Source organism: Dendrobates tinctorius, unplaced genomic scaffold, assembly GCF_039654945.1.
Source record: "Dendrobates tinctorius isolate UK_male_01 unplaced genomic scaffold, ASM3965494v1 ptg000138l, whole genome shotgun sequence".
In the NCBI taxonomy this organism is placed as follows: domain Eukaryota; kingdom Metazoa; phylum Chordata; class Amphibia; order Anura; family Dendrobatidae; genus Dendrobates; species Dendrobates tinctorius.
Genome location: NW_027361806.1, coordinates 14,871,729 through 14,891,245, shown reverse-complemented (window position 1 = coordinate 14,891,245; position 19,517 = coordinate 14,871,729). Strand labels below are relative to the sequence as shown.

Below are 19,517 nucleotides of genomic sequence, written 5' to 3'. Positions count from 1 at the left end.
AATATTTTGAAAATATAAATCTGAAAGTTGTGATGTGCCCTTGCATTCAGGTCAATACTTTGTAGGGCCACCTTCCGATGCAATTACTGCTAAATCTTTTGGGGTCTGTCTTTACCAGCTTTGCACATCTAGAGGTGACATTTTGCCCCGTCTTTTGGACACTCGCTCAGTGATATTGGATGGAGACATTAGTGATCAGCAATTTTCATATCTTGCCACACATCCTCAATAGGATTTAGGTCTGGACTGTGACGGGACCACTCACACACATGAATATGTGCAGATCTAAACCATCCATTGTAGCTCTGGCATTATGTTTAGGGTTGTTGTCCTGCTGGACAGTGAACGTAAGCCCCAGTTTCAAGTCTGTTCCAGCATCTAATAGATTTTCCTTCAGGATTGACCTGTACTTAGCTCTCTATCCATCTTCTGTGACCAGCTTCCCTTCCACTGCTGAAGAAAAGCCTCCCCACAGCATGATGCTGCCACCACCATGTGTGACGGTGGGGATGTTTTTTTCAGGATGATGCACAGTTTAAGTTTTCTACCACACATAGCGTTTTTCATTTTGCCCAAAAGGTTCTACTTTGGTCTCATCTGACAAGAGCACCTCATTGCACGTGCCATGTAGGGTACACAGATACCACGTGGAATAAGGTGCTCTGGTCAGATGAGATCAAACTAGAAATTTTTGGGCTAAATGCAAAGCCCAATGTGTGATAGAAAACTAACACTGCACATCACCCTGAAAACACCATCCCTACTGTCAAACATGGTGGTGGCAGCATCATCAACAGTGCAATATATATATAAAGTCCCCCTCAATATTTCTTCTTCTACTTCTCATTGCAAGTGGATATACAGGAAAAACATGGCTGCTTTCCTCCAAAATCAGCACCACACACCCCTGTGGTTTGTGTGTGGTATTGCAGTACAGCCCTACGCACTTCAGCACTTCACATTCCAGCAGACATATGCTAAACTTCCCAGAACTTAGTAGTAACATTATTGATACAATGTTTTACATGTCAAACAGGATAGAACTACATTATATAAACATGAATACTGTATAAATAACCAAATGTTCTTCACATGCCCCCGAAAAAACAAAAGCACATAGTCCCCCTTCTCTTCCCAACTTCCATATGGTATATTTTCTGTATCGGAGCAGACAATGTCCCCTATTGACATTTTTCCACCCCGATCTTATCTTCGTCCGGGCTTCATCTCTGCATGAGGTTACAGTTTGATCTGAGCCTCCATTGTGTGCATTTTTATGATAAGACATAAATTAAGAACTTCTATAAGACCACCCATGAGATGATGACAGATGTTCCAGGGGCCCCGGCACCTGAACCATTCTGCTCCAGAAATACAATGCAAGAAGGGACCAACTGGGTCCTCTGCTGCAATGATGGGAGTTGTAGTTTTATCCCAGGTGGGAAACCATTGCTCTGTCTACACCGGACAATGACACACAGTGGGACACGCTAGTGCATCATTTTACAGACATTTGGATGTGCACAAACACATGAGGTGCAATGGATATTTGTCCCAAAATACACTTAAAACCCCTTCAGTTATTGTTTCAGGGGCATACAAAAAAACCCTAGAAAAAAATCTGAATTGCCCCCCACCCAAAAAAAATATTCATCAAAACTCAGACACACAGGATGAAGGGTGAAGCCGATACCATTGAAATTGGGTCCCTGGGATGGGGCAGGACTGTTCAGCCCACCTGGGCTCATGGCCACATGGTCTGTCGTCATTGGCGGTATGCGATTGGGGACAACAAGTATAGCCGCCAGCATTCTTGAGTTGTCATCCAGCTTTTCTATATACCTATATATATATATATATATATATATATATATATATTTGTTTGGTGCTGCTGCATAGTTTAGTAGGGGGCAAATAACTTATTAAAGTGCAACCCCGTGCACTGGGCGCAGATCTCGGCTTTATGTACCAACATGGCTCCCGACTCAGGGCCCCCCTCTATTTATTAGCTGCGCATCCCGCCCAGTCTGGGCTGCACCTGTAATGCACCAATAATGTCTTGTGCTGAATTATTTTTCCCCAATTATCCCGACAATAAATATTTGACTTTGGCTGTCAGCGTTAAGCGCCTGCTTTGCCTTTGGACACATCAGCGACTGCACGGATTTCCTGAACGACTGCAGAAACGCTTATTATTCTCAGCCGCCTCTGGAGTGACATGAGATTTCCATACAAGGCCTATATTGTCCGGCGTGAGAGGGACAGCGGACCATCTGGACAGTGCCGGAGATTGTTTATACAAGTGTCAGCATGTCTGGGCGGTGAGGGGGCGGCAAGAAAAAGTGGGATCTTCCTCGGCCATTGGGGGGCAAATCTACCCAAGTATTGGCGATATAGACAGGGATGTAACAAGTAACCCCAGGTCCGACAGCAAGACTGAGAAAGCAGACCCATCCTCATGATAAGAACAGGAAAACCTTAAAGGGGTTGTCCACTACTCTTCTTAAACTAAATGTTCAGCCTTGATAAAATAATAAAGCCTGTTCTCACCTCCCGTGTCGGCTCCGTTCCCGCGGTGTCGGCACTCGCTCTCCCCGGAGCTGTGATGCGGTGTTGTGACACGTGACCCCTGCGACCAATCAGCGCTGACATCACGGTCTCCGCCTTCAGACAAATCGAACATGAAGAGGAAGTCCGGGCTGCAGCTGATCTCTGACTTCCTCTTCCTGCTCAATTTGACGGGAGGCAGAGGCAGTGACACCAGCGCTGATTGGGTGCCGAGGTCACGTGTTACAACACCGCATCACAACCCCGGGGAGAGTGAGTGCCGACACCGCGGGAACGACACTGGCACGGGAGGTGAGTATAGGCCTATCATTTTATCAGGGCTGAACATTTAGATTAAGAAGGGGTTGTCCTAGTAGTAGACCCCTTTAAGATATTTGTAGTTAGAGGTAATGCACACAGTGATGTCACAGTTCAAGGATAATACACACAGTGATGTCACAGTACAGGGATAATACACACAGTGATGTCACAGTACAGGGATAATATACACAGTATTGTCACAGTACATGTGTAAGGAAGTGGCGGGGACCCTCACGTACCTCCTCTCTCCTATACACCGAACACCTGTGTCACATGTACCTGATGGTTCATTAACGTTTTTCACTGTTATGTCATTTAGTAATGTCATTGTCATATATCGTACCCTAAATGTGCATGTACTTGTATATATTTAGTTTGGGGACAGCATGAGTTAAACTGTTGGGAGGAGTTAAAAGAGGGATGGTGCAAAGTCTCTGGCAAGCTTGCCCAGGGCAGGACATGCACAGTAGTGAGGACAGAGGATTCCCCGGTCTGGGGGATGAAGGCTGCCCTAGCTAGACGGACAGCGTGGATGGACCAGGACAGGAGCTGGTGTTGTGCAGCCTTCTGAAGTCGCAGGGACAGAGCAGGAAATATAATCTTGTTTGCACTGTGTTCAGTAAAATTTTGCCGTTGGAACAGAACTTTGGCTTGTGGTGTGTTCTGAGACCTCGTCCCCTGCAACAGAAGTGAACTTGTGCTGAAGGTAACTGGCTGTTCAGCAGGACTGGGAAGTCAACTGCCTTTTCATTTGCAAGGTGCCGGGGTGTTCAATGACTGTGACTTAGCGAACTCACCTACTATGACTACCACCCCGTGCCACCTTGTTACACAGGGATAATGTAGAAGGTGATGCCACAGTACAGGATAACATGAGGAAAACCGTGTGCACAATCCGAGAAGGTGCCGTAGTAGGATCCCACACCATATAACATATAATGAAAAACTAGGCACTCAACTTGTGGAGAAGCTTTAGGTGGTTTTTAATGCAGCCCAAAATAAAACATTTTGGCCACATCCGGCCTTTACCAATTACAGACCGATTTAAAGTGTTGTGGATTCATGGGAATCCTATTAATTAAGGCTAAATTGCCTTAATTAATAGGATTCCCATTCCACAGCATATAGGGGCCCCCTTAGTTGTTGTATCCTATAGCAGTTGCCATGATGTCTCATCGACAGGCAAACCATTATTTTTAGAAAAAAAGCAGCCCAAAAGGGTAAAAGCAGAATCTTGCACAAAAAAAACCCAAAATCAATCAGTCTTGCTCCCTCTCAATGACAACATAAAAATAATCTAATCTACTATAACAAGAAGAAAAACATTGAAGATAAAACAAAAAAAGATGAGGCTTCCATCATTCTCTGTTTACACTCACATAAAGTTAATATGGGAAAAAATAATAAAATGCGACATATTTCTGAGATACTTTAATAAAACTTTCTAAACTTTGCCTGTGTGAACTCTGAGTCTTTGGGAAGAGCTGCGGTCGTATCTCCAGCACATAGTGTGAGCCCCCCGCCACAGCTGGCGGTCACAGCGCTCTGCGCACCGCTCCCTGAGATACATCCGTCCTGCGCCATATAATCTGCATTAGCAGCAGGAAGTACGCAGGACTCGCGCATCGCCAATGCCAGTTCTGGGGCTCCAGAGCTTAGAAGTCACAGCTCATTACCAAGACTGCCAGCAGGAAAAAAGGCAGTCACCACAATCTCAAAGACTTCTGTGTACCACGCCTCGTTGGAAGGTCACAAATTTAAAAAGAAAAAAGAAAATGATAAAATATTTTTAATATAGGGAAAATAAATGGGAAAATGAACATCTTACATAAAAAAAAAATATATTTTTTTCTTTTTTACTATTACTTTCCTAAATCTCCATAACCACCACAAAAAATATATATTAAAAAAAACTTGACTAGAACACCTAGAAAAACATGGCTGCTTCCTCCTCCGAAAAACCACCTGTATACAGGCTGCGTGAGGTGCTGCAGCTCAGCACCATTGATGGAGAGGAGCTGCCAAACCAGGCACGACTCATAAACGGGGGTGACACTGATTGTGGGGAAAGTCATGTTTTTTTATAATGCTGGGCAATGGGGTCTATTCCGCACTAATGGTTTCCATGATGGGAAACATGACACTCATCTTAATAGAGCCTCCAATTTTAACACATGTAATGTATGTACACAGTGACGGCACCAGCAGAATAGTGAGTGCAGCTCTGGAGTATAATACAGGATGTAACTCAGGATCGGTAATGTAATGTATGTACACAGTGACTGCACCAGCAGAAGAGTGAGTGCAGCTCTGGGGTATAATACAGGATGTAACTCAGGATCAGTAATGTAATGTATGTCCACAGTGACTGCACCAGCAGAATAGTGAGTGCAGCTCTGGGGTATAATACAGGATGTAACTCAGGATCAGTAATGTAATGTATGTCCACAATGACTGCACCAGCAGAATAGTGAGTGCAGCTCTGGAGTATAATACAGGATGTAACTCAGGATCAGTAATGTAATGTATGTACACAGTGACTGCGCCAGCAGAATAGTGAGTGCAGCTCTGGAGTAAAATACAGGATGTAACTCAGGATCAGTAATGTAATGTATGTACACAGTGACTGCACCAGCAGAATAGTGAGTGCAGCTCTGGAGTATAATACAGGATGTAACTCAGGATCAGTAATGTAATGTATATACACAGTGACTGCACCAGCAGAATAGTGAGTGCAGCTCTGGGGTATAATACAGGAGGTAACTCAGGATCAGGAATGTAATGTATGTACACAGTGACTGCACCAGCAGAATAGTGAGTGCAGCTCTGGAGTATAATACAGGATGTAACTCAGGATCAGTAATGTAATGTATGTACACAGTGACTGCACCAGCAGAATAGTGAGTGCAGCTCTGGAGTATAATACAGGATGTAACTCAGGATCAGTAATGTAATGTATGTACACAGTGACTGCACCAGCAGAATAGTGAGTGCAGCTCTGGAGTATAATACAGGATGTAACTCAGGATCAGTAATGTAATGTATATACACAGTGACTGCACCAGCAGAATAGTGAGTGCAGCTCTGGGGTATAATACAGGAGGTAACTCAGGATCAGGAATGTAATGTATGTACACAGTGACTGCACCAGCAGAATAGTGAGTGCAGCTCTGGAGTATAATACAGGATGTAACTCAGGATCAGTAATGTAATGTATGTACACAGTGACTGCACCAGCAGAATAGTGAGTGCAGCTCTGGGGTATAATACAGGAGGTAACTCAGGATCAGGAATGTAATGTATGTACACAGTGACTGCACCAGCAGAATAGTGAGTGCAGCTCTGGGGTATAATACAGGATGTAACTCAGGATCAGTAATGTAATGTATGTACACAGTGACTGCACCAGTAGAATAGTGAGTGCAGCTCTGGAGTATAATACAGGATGTAACTCAGGATCAGGAATGTAATGTATGTACACAGTGACTGCACCAGCAGAATAGTGAGTGCAGCTCTGGGGTATAATACAGGATGTAACTCAGGATCAGTAATGTAATGTATGTACACAGTGACTGCAGCAGCAGAATAGTGAGTGCAGCTCTGGAGTATAATACAAGAAGAAACTCAGGATCAACATAGGGTAATTTTTTCATCATTAATAGTTCTTTTTATTTAAAGCGGATTACAAAGATATAGAAGTCGTGTCTTGAGTACTAGCTCAGTTCTTATAAACTGCAATACCCCACAAAACCTGAGGGTAGGTGTGGAGCTTTTTTAGGAAAAAAATCAGCCATTTTTTTCTAAGCCTGGTAGCCTCTTCAGCGATTATGGCAATCCTTCTATCCTGCATTGCTTCGACATGGGACATGATCCAAATCCTGCAGGCAAACTCATCTTGCATTCATCTCCACAACTTCGGGCAGCCAAGACGATCAGTAGGAATTTACCTACATTCCAATACGCGGAGAGATTACAGAATATTGTCTGGATTTGTTTTGGCACTTTGGACGGACGGCACGGCGCCATTTTTGTAAATGTAGCGATTTCTCATTCCAGAATTGTTCAGATCAAGTTTATTGAATATTTAGAAAAATCCAAAGTTTAGAGGGGCAGGGGGTGATAGAGTGCGGTCTGTGATAATAAAATACCAGGAATGTTTCATAAAAATAAAAAGAAATCTCCTTCCCAGAATTCTTCTCTGAATTTTATACTTTGGTTATAAATGCATAGCGTGAATGTTTATATGTCCGGTGGCTTTTGGGGTATTTAAGCCTCACTTCTGGTCTAGCATTGGGCAGCCTAAATCTAATCAGATACGACCTTTTCTATGCAAATAATAAGGCTAATAATGACGCCGGCTGCGTGAAGGGTCTTCTTTGGGGTCTTTTCGCGGTGACTTTGCTTCTAGCGTCTTTTTTTTTTTACACTTGTATATAAACTAGTTCCGATGTGTGAAGAATAGGCCGGTCATTTCTTTGTGACTTTTACTCTGCAGAGCATAAGTGAACTCTTTATAGCGTTCTCTAAGTTCGGTGCGTTTCAGGCCAGTTTCGGAGCAGACACGTCTGTAAAAGATATTGTGCCCACATACCCGGAATGTGAAACCCACAGAGAATCTGCAACGAAGTCTGCAACCGAACCTCACAGTTTGCTCATTTTTGGGATTTGCAGAAAATCTACAGTGAATCCGTCCGGTGTGGATGTGGACTTATACCCAGGGCCGAGTTTAAGAAATGAAGGCTGCTCTCTGATTGGGTTCTATGGGTAACAGACAGCTTTACTCTCAGATTTCACATTCTCCCCCATATTGTGCTAGCTTTCAATAATGGCCGCCATCAACGAGGTCACAATATCGGCCACTTCCGCTTAAATCATTACAGGAATCAAGAGAACTCATAAACCGCACAACGTATTGACAGACGGAATGGATCTTCTTAAGACCTATCAAATGGCGGCAGATTACTCGGGTTTCATAATATGGCGAATGAAGGGATTTCCCAGGAGGCTTCTAAGGCTTCAATGTTTTTTTAGGAGGAGAGAAGTAGAAAAGCCGCACAGATACAAACAGATTTGTTGTGGGTTAAAAGCATAAACTAAATCCTATATTGTCAAAACAGCGCGGTGGAGGAAGCGGAGTCCTCCATAGCTCCGGGGGAGAGCTGAGAACACTCCACGAGCGATGAAAGGAACTTTACACCTTGTGCTAATGGTAGATATAATAGAAAATACAGACGAAGAAAGGGTTAATACCAAACATCTACAATAGGCTATAATGCTGAATCACTGCTGAGTTACATCCTGTATTATACTCCAGAGCTACACTCACTATTCTGCTGGTGCAGTCACTGTGCACATACATTACTGATTCTGTACTGATCCGGAGTTACATCCTGTATTATATTCCAGAGCTGCACTCGCTATTCTGCTGGTGCAGTCACTGTGTACTTACATTACATTACTGATCCTGAGTTACATCCTGTATTATATTCCAGAGCTGCACTCACTATTCTGCTGGTGCAGTCACTGTGTACATACATTACATTACTGATCCTGAGTTACATCCTGTATTATACTCCAGAGCTGCACTCGCTATTCTGCTGGTGCAGTCACTGTGTACATACAGTACATTACTGATCCTGAGTTACATCCTGTATTATATTCCAGAGCTGCACTCACTATTCTGCTGGTGCAGTCACTGTGTACATACATTACATTACTGATCCTGAGTTACATCCTGTATTATACTCCAGAGCTGCACTCACTATTCTGCTGGTGCAGTCACTGTGTACTTACATTACATTACTGATCCTGAGTTACATCCTGTATTATATTCCAGAGCTGCACTCACTATTCTGCTGGTGCAGTCACTGTGTACATACATTACATTACTGATCCTGAATTACATCCTGTATTATACTCCAGAGCTGCACTCGCTATTCTGCTGGTGCAGTCACTGTGTACATACAGTACATTACTGATCCTGAGTTACATCCTGTATTATACTCCAGAGCTGCACTCACTATTTTGCTGGTGCAGTCACTGTGTACATACATTACATTACTGATCCTGAGTTACATCCTGTATTATACTCCAGAGCTGCACTCACTATTCTGCTGGTGCAGTCACTGTGTACTTACATTACATTACTGATCCTGAGTTACACCCTGTATTATACTCCAGAGCTGCACTCACTATTCTGCTGGTGCAGTCACTGTGTACATACAGTACATTACTGATCCTGAGTTACATCCTGTATTATACCCCAGAGCTGCACTCACTGTTCTGCTGGTGCAGTCACCGTGTACATACATTACTGATCCTGAGTTACATCCTGTATTATACCCCAGAGCTGCGCTCACTTTTCTGCTGGTGCAGTCACTGTGTACATACATTACATTACTGATCCTGAGTTACATCCTGTATTATACCCCAGAGCTGCACTCACTATTCTGCTGGTGCAGTCACTGTGTACATACATTACATTACTGATCCTGAGTTACATCCTGTATCATACTCCAGAGCTGCACTCACTATTCTGCTGGTGCAGTCACTGTGTACATACATTACATTACTGATCCTGAGATACCTCCTGTATTATACCCCAGAGCTGCACTCACTATTCTGCTGGTGCAGTCACTGTGTACATACATTACATTACTGATCCTGAGTTACATCCTGTATTATACTCCAGAGCTGCACTCACTATTCTGCTGGTGCAGTCACTGTGTACATACATTACATTACTGATCCTGAGTTACATCCTGTATTATACCCCAGAGCTGCACTCACTATTCTGCTGGTGCAGTCACTGTGTACATACATTACATTACTGATCCTGAGTTACATCCTGTATCATACTCCAGAGCTGCACTCACTATTCTGCTGGTGCAGTCACTGTGTACATACATTACATTACTGATCCTGAGATACCTCCTGTATTATACCCCAGAGCTGCACTCACTATTCTGCTGTTGCAGTCACTGTGTACATACATTACTGATCCTGAGTTACATCCTGTATTATACTCCAGAGCTGCACTCACTATTCTGCTGGTGCAGTCACTGTGTACATACATTACATTACTGATCCTGAGTTACATCCTGTATTATACCCCAGAGCTGCACTCACTATTCTGCTGGTGCAGTCACTGTGTACATACATTACATTACTGATCCTGAGTTACATCCTGTATTATACCCCAGAGCTGCACTCACTATTCTGCTGATGCAGTCACTGTGTACATACATTACTGATCCTGAGATACCTCCTGTATTATACTCCAGAGCTGCACTCACTATTCTGCTGGTGCAGTCACTGTGTACATACATTACATTACTGATCCTGAGTTACATCCTGTAGTATACTCCAGAGCTGCACTCACTATTCTGCTGGTATAGTTATTGTGTTACTTGTGTTACAATTTTGCATAGTTCCTCTAATCTTCCATATTCTGAGCTCCTCTGTCTTTAGCTTAGAATTTATACTTCTGCCAAAGGTCTGGTAACAGGAGACAGTCAGTAACAACATGGTCTTTGTGATGCTCAGAGACAGCAGATGTGATTCTGCAGGTTAAGGAGGGTTAGAAATACCCCACAGACTTTCCACCAGATGCCATAAGCTCCACACACATCCCGGTGCAGGCAGCGCTGGTATATACTGTACATTTAGGATAACACATAGATCCTTAGTTACAGCGGAGCAGCCTTTCTGCAGCAGAATACATAGGACTGAGGATTATAGTAAAAGAATATATTGACCTCCTTTATGGGACACATTCTTCTACAGAGCGATGTCTAATAATGTAAGAGTTAGCAAACCTTAGAGGCACAGAAACATTCCTGATTTGCTCTGCCTGAATGAATGGGCTTGTCCTTCGGCTCTTATCGGAGATCTAGGTTTGGTGATGTAATAAGCTATTCCTAAGCTCATAAGGCATCCATGATGGCAGCCATATTGCCTCCAGGTTAGACAAGTAACATGAAGCTCCTGGCCCCAATGTAAAGTCTGTAACCTTCCAGCTACCATGTCTTCTTATGTGACAGAGGGGTCTTTGGGACTCTACAGCCAGCAGGGTCTATGTGCAAGTGCGAACTCTGCACCCCCCATATCTGTTATTATGCTTTGCTTATATAGCGCCATCATATCCCGCAACGCTTTACAGACTTTGTCATCCCTGTCCCCATTGAGGCTCACAATCTAAATTCCCTATCAGTGTGTCTTTAGCGTGTGGCTGTGGGAGGAAACCAGAGAAGCCGTAAGAAAACCACGCAAACACGGGGAGAACATACAAACTACACCACTGCACCACACTTTGCTTTAACTAACTTTTCAGAGCTGCAAAAAAACACATATCTTTAAAGGGAATCTGTCACCCCATTTTTCGAGTATCAGCTGCCGGCTCCGCCATCAGGGGCTTATCTACAGCATTCTGTAATGCATTCTGTATTGCTGTAGATAAGCCCTCGATGTAACCTGTAAGATAAGAAAAAGAAGTTATATTATTGTCACCCAGGGGCGGTCCGGGTCCGGTTTTGGTCCGATGGGTGTAGCGGTCCGGGTCCGGCGCCTCCCATCTTCTAGCGATGCCGTCCTCTTCCTTGCTTCCCGTCGTGGCTCCTGCGCAGGCGCACTGCTCTGCACTGTTGAGGGCAGAGCCAAGTACTGCAGTGCACAGGCGCCGGACCCGGACCGCGACACCCATCGGACCAAGACCGGACCAGGACCGCCCCTGGGTGAGTATAATATAACTCGTTTTTCTTCTCTTTCAGGTTACATCGGGGGCTTATCTACAGCATTACAGAATTCTGTAGATAAGCCCCTGATGCGGTGCCAGCAGCTGATAGGCCAGAAATGAGGTGACAGATTCCCTTTAATTTCCCCGGAATGCAGTATTCTCTCCATTCTCTTCCAGAGCAGCATTTGAAATTCTTCTAGATGTCTCTGAAATCAGACAGCAGAAAGCTTCCACAATACACTGCCCACTAGTAAGGGGAAAGACGGATAATTTTGAATGATGTTTCAGACGTGAATGGGAAACTGTGTAAGAGCAAAGTGAGTATGTATAAAGATCGTAAGATGTCAAGGCAGACACTTCTTATAAAAGTGGATTTTCCCTTTGAGGAAGCTAAAAGAATGAAGATTTTCTTTCCTGGGACCATGAGACAACTCAGCTCCTAATATTTGGCTTTATATGGGCAGCCAGTAACATGAGCCCTGCCAGGGACTGATAGACTAATTCCTTTTATCACAGGGGGTCTGTGGCTGAGGCTGCAACATCATGGAATTTCCAAAACGGGTTTGTTTTTTTTTTGCAGTCAAGTGGGAGAGATATTGTCTAAGCTGCATGGGGGGAGACATATGGAAGGAAGGATGACCACTAACCTCCCTCAGATGGAAACATTAAACACAAACACATGGACAGGTAATTGCCCCCTAAATGCGCTGCTTTAAGGAATCATCATTTGGTCATTTTACGTAACACGATATGGCGGATTAGGCAAAAAGTGAAAAAAACTAATTTATTCTGACATCAGTTTTAATCCAAAGATCTAGGTATTAAAAAAAAACAACTTGAGTTTTCATCACATGATACCCCAAAACAAGGTTTAAATGTCATATCCAGAATGTAGCCAACTACTTCACTTGCTAAAAAAGTTGTGTACTTATTTACTCCGGAGTGAAGAAAAATAAAATATTTTCACAAGTTAGCAGAAAATAAGGACAGCAGTGGCTCAGCGATTAGAAATGTTGTCCTGCCGGGCCCTGGGGACAAATCTGACAACACCTTCCACTATGGTCCCATCTGTGTTCTTCCTCTAAAAATATACTGATCATTTCAAGGTCAGATCTCTGCTTGCTGTTACTGAAGATCAATTTAGTTTCCATACAACATGCCGTACATACAGGAGCTAGTCCTGTTTTTAGCTGACAAGTGGGTACAAATGCATGAAGGCAGTGGCATAACTACAAAGTTATGGGCCCCGATGCGAACTTTCAAATGGGGCACCCCCATGCCAAAATACACGCACATCTCCGCTCCGTACACCTCGTATACACACGGCTCCGCTCCGTACACCTCATACACATGCGGCTCCGCTCCGTATACCTCGTACACACACGGCTCCGCTCCGTACACCTCATACACACGCGGCTCCGCTCCGTATACCTCGTACACACGCGGCTCCGCTCCGTACACCTCGTACACACGCGGCTCCGCTCCGTACACCTCGTACACACGTGGCTCTGCTCCGTACACCTCGTACACACACGGCTCCGCTCCGTACACCTCGTACACACGCGGCTCCGCTCCGTACACCTCGTACACACGCGGCTCTGCTCCGTACACCTCGTACACACACGGCTCCGCTCCGTACACCTTGTACACACACAACTCTGCTACATCTACCCTGTAAACCCCTCCTGACCCCACACAAACTTTACCTCATCCAGCAACATGACAACCAGCACAGCAGAGTCCTGCAGACAATGAGGCCCCTGATCATGTGACTCCTGACTCCTCCCCTCCTGTGACCTCATCACAGGTCCTGTGCACACAGAAAAGAACAGCCTAGGACGCCATTGCAGGCTGTGGGGGGCTGCGGTGGGTCTATCTGGGAGGGCGAGGATGGGGTGCATGGGGGGCGTGGCGGCTCAGTGCAGTGCAGGAAGAATAGACTCCTCGGGGGGGGTCAAAGACGGGACTGTCCCGCGAGAATCAGGACGGTTGGGAGATCTCATGTTCTGACCTGCCGGCCCCTGACTCCCCCCAGGCCCGGTCGAGGTGGCGACTGCTACGACCGTGGTAGTTACGCCCCTGCATGAAAGTTTGTGAGTTAAATACATATTCATTGAGCAGCTGCTGCACACACAATAACAAAACAATGTCTTCTAGTCTCCTACAATGTATCAGTCTGGAGTCCAAACTGCACAGCATTGTGTAGACCGGATACAATTGTTTCTCATCTGAAAGCATGTCTTGTCTTGTGAATCTCAGGATGCAGAAAGTGTATTAGAAAGCTGCGGAACATTTCATTCGATAAAAGATAATCTGTCCTCATTGACTTTCACCCTCTTCTACCAGAACTAATGAAAATACAAAGATTCCCCAGCAATGAGTCTGCAAACAGTTCACAATTTCAGATCTTGCACACCAAAAAGTGGGCAAGGTTTATTAGAAGTGTGAACAGCGCCCCAACAAATTTACTCAAATTTGCACCAGAAATTGGTGTAAAATTTACCACAAATCTACAATGGACTTTCTGGCATGGATGTAACAAACTTGTTATCTTACTCCAGTGAGTGTGGAAAACCAGTGTGAAACCTACAAAGTTTATGTCTCATATGACTCATGATGTTAAAGCGATCAGATTATACATACATGACTAGTAAATCGTCATTCTGCCCCTATTAGTAAATCTATCTTGAGAGTAACGGCCGGCCATACACATTAAACTAATATCTGCCAAAACCACTGATATTGATTGGCTAGGTCGACAGGTTGATAAGGATCTAGCATATTTGATTTCGGACTGTCGATCCTTTTGGTCTTGTCGAAATAAGCCACCACCTGAGGAGTCTAGAAGCGACTTTTTCGTAGAGAATCGGTAGCGATTTTGTGACGCAACAACGATCTCGTTACGTGTGACACATAGCGGCGATCGGGCCCCTGCTGCGATGTCGCTGATCGTGCTCGAAGGTCCTGGGCCATTTTTTGATCGCTGGTGTCCCGCTGGTCAGCATGCATCGCTGTGTTTGACAGGGACAACGACGAACGACCTCAATACTACAGGTCTGAGAGACAGGGTCCCAACAACCGTCGTATCGTTGCTGCATCGCTGGTGAGATCTGACTGTTTGACATCGCACCAGCGATCCCTACTAGGTCATATCTTGTCGGGATCGCTGGTGCGTTGCCAAGTGTGACTGTACCCTAAATCATTGTTTATGGAGCCCTTACTCCTTAAAGTTTCAATTAACAATTCCTTCAATACTTGGGAGAAGTTGTGATAGCCTAAAACAAAGTCATACATTGTAATACCAAAAGCACAAAACCTTCCCGGAAACACCAAAAACCTACAGAATCCACAATACTCCATCTCTATATCTCCTAAATTCCTGCTGAAAGCCAAAGGAAGCCATCAGGAGATAGCAGCCACCACTGATAACTGACATAGTCAGGGGAGGAGGAGGAGGAGGGCTGCAACAAATGACCTGATATCTCCATCCCTCTGATCGCCCTTGGACAATACAGCAAGCGGAGGAGATAATATATCAGTACTGGGCACATTCTGTGTTCAGTTGCAGGTTTATCTGAAAGGTTTGTTGTTGGAGTGATGGGTAACAAGTTGCAGAGACCGATGTGGCCTCTACAACAATGTTCTGGCTTCTAGCCTAAAATTCTACCACCAGACATCGGGCAGGGTGACGAAACCCAGAACAGGATTTATTCCAATATGAAAAGGTGTTTTTAAAAAATAAACACTAAGGGTGTGTGCAGACGCTGCGGAATCCGCTGCGGATTAATCCGCACGGATTTTGCAAAAACCGCAGATAAACCGCAGGTCAAAAGACCTGTGGTTTATCTGCGGTTTGGTCCTGCGGATTCACCATCTCCACAATGGTGGAGATAGGAACCCGCTGCGGATTCCGCAGAAAGAATTGACATGTCACTTCTTTCTGCAGTTTCAAAACCACAGCAAATCCGCGCGGATTTTGCAAAAACCGCAGATAAACCGCAGGTCAAAAGACCTGTGGTTTATCTGCGGATTGGCCTGCGGTTTTACCATCTCCACAATGGTGGAGATAGGAACCCGCTGCGGATTCCGCAGAAAGAATTGACATGTCACTTCTTTCTGCGGTTTCAAAACCACAGCAAATCCGCGCGGATTTTTCCGCACCGTCTACACAGCGTTTTTTTTTTTACCATTCATTTGAATGGTACTGTACACCGCAGCTAAAACTGCTGCGGGTCCGCAGCGGTCAAAAACGCTGCGGAAACGCAGCGGAATCCGCAGCGTGTGCACATACCCTAACGTTAAATAACAACTAAAAATCGCCTTTTAAAATGTTGATTCAATAAAACTTTAAAAAATACAATTACCAATCTTTATAGTTATTTTATTTTTTACAAATGATTATTTATAATAATATAACATTTACTTTTCATTTTTTATAAGAAATTTAGAAGAAAAAAAAAATATCCATGTGCAGAGGCCGTAATACAATAAATAAATCAATCCTAAAACAATAAAAAAAAAACAAACTAGTAAATAAAATTCTAAACAAGCAAATATCTTAGAAATGATTTACTTCGCAGAAAAAAAAACCCCGAAAAAGTCAAGGAATTGTTATTTAACTGTCCCCAAGCCTGGATCTAAATATCCTGGCGACGTCTAGTTGGATTGTTTCCCCCCCATATGCATTGATGGCCTCACCCCTAGATACATCCTTGAATATGGCCAATACAAAACTTAAAATAATATTTTTTTTTCCAAAAACACAAAGTTAAAAACTTTTTACCATTATCCACTCGTAATTATTTTCAAAATATGCTAAAAAAAAAAAAAATTAAATTGCCTTTAAAGGTTCATCAAGGTACCCACATTAGAATGCTGTAAAACGGGTGATAATAATAAATGAATAGGCTAAACTTGCAATACCAAACGCAACCTATGTACAGGGGTGGCGCTGTTTCTGGAAAAAAAAAAGAGCTTTTAAAATCTGACTTCTTTCATTCACAGAGGATATATATGGAGAATGATGGTTAGGTGATGAAACAATCGCCATCTCCAATGGAGAGTTAACTACGTGATGGTGAGCGGCCAAGTTAATATTTCAGTTAATAAGTTGGATTTCTCCTCTCATTCTTCATGCAGGCGCGCAGGAATTCCCGGGTACTGATCTTCCCCGGCATTAAGTTTCTATGTAATGTTTTCTTTCCGAGACCACAAGTAATAATCTGTCTGAAGAGACCTAGAAGGATTACGAGATTTATGCTCCTTACTGGCCGCTCCAGGTACTTTCTTATTCATGAAGGAGCTGATGACAATGTCTTTGTCTTTAGAGGCTGGAAATGAAGACACGTTAAGTTGTGAAAGGCTTTCGTAATTATACGAACAAGTCTGGGTGTCTTAGACGGTAATAAAATCTGAGTGTCAACAGGAACGTCTGAAAATAATCCTCCCGAAAACAGAAAAATTCACACAATTCTAGGGTTGGAAAGAAAAAAAGGCAATAACGTAACCACCAAGGTAAAGTGTGAGGATATAGAGAAATCAACTGAGGATAGAAAAAGAAGGCGAGTTTTTTTTTTTTCAGGAAACAGTGCCACACCTTTATTTAGGTTGAGTCTGGTTTTTCAGCTAAGTTTTATTAAAGTGAATTGGTCTAGATTGCAATACCACAAGCAGCCTGTGGATAGGTGTGGCGCTGTGTTAGCAAGAAATCAGCAAAGTTTTTCATACCCCGTACAACCTCTTTGTCTTATATAAACCATCAGCACTTCCCTAAAATGTCTTAGCGGCAGCCATAAATGGTCCAACTCTGGGCATCTAGGAGGAGATATTTTGCAATTATGAGTAACTGTTTTGTATTGTACCATCAGATTTTCCCACCTGTTTAATAATATCCAATGGGATTGGTGTTTAATAGTTGGATGGTTCAAGCATACACAGCCACCATTGCTAAGTCTAGCTTTAGACCTTCAATAACCATTGATGAGTAGCCCTTCAACCATCATGGCTAAGTCAAGCCTAGTCTTTCAACCATGTTTGATGAGTCTAAGCCAGCCTTTCAGCTACTATTTAGTATAGGCTAGTGCCTCAACCACCATCTCTAAGTCTAGACTTGCCCTTCAAACACCAATGCTAAGTCAAGGATAGCCCTTCAACCACAGTCGATGAGTATAGTTTAGCCCTTCAACCACCTTTGGAGCCTAGGCTAGCCCTTGAACCACCATCAATGAGTCTGGTCTAGACTCTGAACCACAATCAATGAGTCTGGTCTACACTCTGAACCACAATCAATGAGTCTGGGCTAGCCCTTGAACTACTATCAATGTGTAAGGTAGAACTTCGAATTCCATTACTGGGTTTAGACTAGTCCTTCAGCATCGATCAATGAATTTGGCAATGAGTCTAGACTAGCCCTTTAAGCTGAATCAATTTGTCTAGTGTAGCCCTTCAAGTACCATTGATGATTTTAGGCTAGCCCTTGAACCACTACCAATGAATCTAGTCTATCCCTTTAACCACTATCAATGAGTGTAGGGTAGCACTTCAAATTCCATTAATGAGTATAGACTAGTCCTTCAACATCCATCAATGAATTTGACTTGTTCTTCATCCACCATCGATGAGTCTATTCTAGCTCTTCAATCACCACTAACAAGTTTAGGCTAGCCCTTGAACCACTATCAATGAAATCAGGGTGGCAATTGTCAGGTTATTCCTTCATGCACCATAGATGAGTCTAGGTTAGCCTTTTATCCACCATCAATCAGTATGGGATAGTCCTTCAAACTCCATCAATGTGTATAATGTAGTCTTTTAACTTCAATCGATGAGTCAAGGGTGGGTCTTCATCAACCATCTCTAAGTCTGGGCTAGCCATCTAACCCTCATCAATAAATCTAAGGTAGTCCTTCAACCTGCACCAACGAGGACCATGTCTGTTTCTTAGAAAGCCTAACCCCAACTATTGGTGTCATTATAAAGGGGACAAGGGTAATAAAATAGTCCTGCAGTTACAGGTCCTGGTTATTGGGCCCCTAAATGCCCTTTCACCTCTGGCCCCATCGCACTGATACTTACTACTATGAAACAAAAAATTGCCATTGAAGCAAATTGCATCCAAAAATAAAGTGCACAATATTTTCTAATCTTTTTTTTTTTATTCTAGACTGTTTTAAAGAATTACAAGATACACGCAGCAATAAATTTGGCACTAAAACATTTAACCATGAGTTGGTGTATGGAAAAGCCAGGCTGATTGCTTTCATCTATAAGTTAATTTCACAGGGTGACATCACCAGTCTCTTACATTACGACCCTCCAAATGTACGCTGGCTTCACTACTCCTCCAGCCCAGGGATATATTCTGCAGGTTATTTTCCAGATAGTCATGTCACTTGTGCAATGTATAGTTATATACAATGTTAGCAGGTGTGCTAATTGGCAAGCGCCGGACCTTCACAGCATTCCTTTCCCATTGTGTGATCTTTCTTGGCAATTTTAAATTTTTTTTATGTAATTTTTTTATTTGTTTTAATAAATCTGTCCTCGGCCGTTATAGTTTATTACACGAGCAGGATGTGCGCCGACCCAGCGCTGTCGCTCTTGTTTTATTATTTTATTTTTTTTTTACATGTATTTTGGTGCAGAGCGCTTCAAAACTAAAGTATGTTTTCTTTGGCCAATATGTCACTTTTTAATGCAATTTCTACTGACATTTTAAGATATTTTTTTTATTGCCTTACTCTCAGTATTTAATGTCCATGGAGGTCAAAAAGGAAATAGCTGTTCTAGGAAAATACAGATCTATGGCAGAGAAGACAGGAGTCGGCTGTGAATGGCTGCATTGTGGCCGCTCTACATGTTGGGTCTTCAGCGAGGCAGGAAAATTCAGGTTTTATTCATATTCCTTCCCTTATAG

At 43.4% G+C, this 19,517-nt stretch overlaps 1 protein-coding gene across 1 annotated transcript in view; it reads right to left on the bottom strand.

Moving 5' to 3' along the window:
* ROR1 (receptor tyrosine kinase like orphan receptor 1) overlaps positions 1-19,517 on the bottom strand; it is a 285,614-nt gene that overhangs the window by 124,173 nt on the left and 141,924 nt on the right. The window lies entirely within an intron of this gene.